At 44.3% G+C, this 2635-nt stretch overlaps 1 pseudogene; it reads right to left on the reverse strand.

The window, feature by feature from the left end:
- Positions 1-1604: 1604 nt before the first annotated feature.
- Positions 1605-1724, reverse strand: LOC134964159 (5S ribosomal RNA; annotated as a pseudogene).
- Between the last annotated feature and the right edge of the window lie 911 nt (positions 1725-2635).

Genomic DNA, 2635 nt, shown 5'->3' on the forward strand with positions numbered 1-2635 from the left:
TGAGCCTTCAACCTCAGACATGTCGACACACGTGTACCGACACACCACACACACACAGGGAAGCTCTTTTCTGTAGACAGATTCCCCACCAGGCCCTTTGGAGAGACAGAGAGAGAGTATGCCAGCACACACCCCAGCGCTATATGACCCAGGAAAAAACACAGAATATTTACCCTGTAGCGCCTTTCAAGTATGTATATGCTCCAATTATGTACCCCCCCCCCCTCTACTTTAAAACCCTCTTTCACTGTGGTATCAAGCAGTGGAGAGTCCGGGGAGCTTCCTCTCAGCGGTGCTGTGGAGAAAAATGGCGCTGGCGAGTGCTAAGTCCCGCTCCAAATTCTTAAAAACATGACGGGGGCTCTTTATATACATGTACAGTGCCCTGCTGTACATGTATATATGTACATTTGCCACCGGAGAGGTTTATATTGCTGCCCAGGGCACCCCCCCTGCGCCCTGCACCCTTACAGTGACCGATGTGTGTGAGGTGAATGGGAGCAATGGCGCACAGCTTCACTGCTGTGCGTTACCTCTATGAAGATCAAGCTGTCTTCTGCCGCCTCTGAAGTCTTTTCCTCTCATACTCACCCGGCTTCTATCTTCCGGCTCTGCGAGGAGGACGGCGGCGCGGCTCTGGGACGGACGGCGAGGGTGAGACCTGCGTACCGATCCCTCTGAAGCTAATGGTGTCCAGTAGCCTAAGAAACAGAGCCCTGAAACTCAGAGAAGTGGGTCTGTTTCTCTCTCCTCAGTCCCTCGATGCAGGGAGTATGTTGCCAGCAGGCTCCCTGAACATAAAAAACCTAACTAAAATACTTTCTTTACAGGAAACTCAGGATAGCTCCCTGAAATGCACCCAGTCTCCACTGGGCACAGTATCAAACTGAGGTCTGGAGGAGGGGCATAGAGGGAGGAGCCAGTGCACACCCAGATCCAAAGTCTTTCTTGAAGTGCCCATGTCTCCTGCGGAGCCCGTCTATCCCCATGGTCCTTACGGAGTCCCAGCATCCTCTAGGACGTTAGAGAGAGAAAAAAATCTTCTTATTGTGAATATTGTCCTAGTTGGTGGTGCGCCCAGAGCCAGAAAGTACTTGTACTAGCAATGGGAGAGAGAGAAGGCTCTTGTGTGGGCGCACTCTTATGTAATCAAGGAAATTTCCTATATTATCTGAGAGAGAATATTTAATACATAACTTTAATTAATGCAATTAAAACGTGATTACCCTTCTAAGTGATCCATTGAAAATAAAGAAATTATGAAGGAAAATTAAAAATGTTCTGGTCTTTTTTATTCACAAAAAGTGATTGGAAAGGTTGTAGACACACAGTTGTCTTACCCCCGTTTCCCCTGACCAGTACAGAATGTCTGTATTAATGGGACCTTGGAGTGGTCACGAGGATGATAGTAAGTATGTCCCAATAGGACCACTCAAAATTGGAGAATCTGGTCACCTGACGATAGAAATCTAGATGGGTGACAGATATAGCATATATTGAAGAACTGGACGTAAAATTACAGTAAACAGAAAATTGTAAAGAAAAGATTTAGTGGTGATACTGCTGTTGGCATCTCATCTCATATAGAGAGGAAAATGAATCCTGCTCTACAACACCAGGTATTCACAGGAAGTCTCCTCTCCAGGTACTAGCCCGGCCCAATGCTGTTTGGCTTCCAAGATCGGACGAGATCGGGCATTTGTCAGTGTGGTATGATAGTAGAGAGTTTATATGATCTGTGTACCAATGAAAGTGCACCTATATAGGAAATTAGTAAAGAAAAGAAATATTTCTGAGAAAGGAGAGTGGGTGAATAAGTAAAGTGGGTAGAATTATGTGGATCTGCTTTCTACGTTAGGCACAATCCAACAAGTCCCATATTCATGGTATTGTGTTTCGTGGATCGTAGATGAGAGTCCACGGAAAAAGAAGCAGAACAAGGAGCAAGGAATTGCTAATTGTAGTTCTGTAGTAATAAGAGAATTTACTGCATTGAACGTCAAAATCAGTTATAGGAAAAAATCTGTGTCACCGTAATATTATTGTGCTCCTGACACCAATTGCTAGTTTTTAGCAAAAAAGATGGAACATACAAATCTGTTCTCAAAAGACATATAGCATACTATCTAGCAAAAAATGCAAACGTGATATTTAATCACATATTTCTTGAATCCCATTAAGGATGACACTATATAAAGCAAATGCAAACATTTAGTACATATGAGTCACCATCCATGATATTATACCCATAACAAAAAAGAGGGCAGCTTATAACACCAGAATAGAGCATGAAGAATCCATTCACGTAGGAAAACATATATATTGTGGGGGTCATTCCGAGTTGTTCGCTCGTTATTTTTTTCTCGCAACGGAGCGATTAGTCGCTAATGCGCATGCGCAATGTCCGCAAAGCGACTGCGCCAAGTAAATTTGCTATGCAGTTAGGTATTTTACTCACGGCATTACGAGGTTTTTTCTTCGTTCTGGTGATCGTAATGTGATTGACAAGAAGTGGGTGTTTCTGGGCGGAAACTGGCCGTTTTATGGGAGTGTGTGAAAAAACGCTACAGTTTCTGGAAAAAACGCGGGAGTGGCTGGAGAAACGGAGGAGTGTCTGGGCGAATGCTGGGTGTGT

Source organism: Pseudophryne corroboree, chromosome 9, assembly GCF_028390025.1.
Source record: "Pseudophryne corroboree isolate aPseCor3 chromosome 9, aPseCor3.hap2, whole genome shotgun sequence".
In the NCBI taxonomy this organism is placed as follows: Eukaryota; Metazoa; Chordata; class Amphibia; order Anura; family Myobatrachidae; genus Pseudophryne; species Pseudophryne corroboree.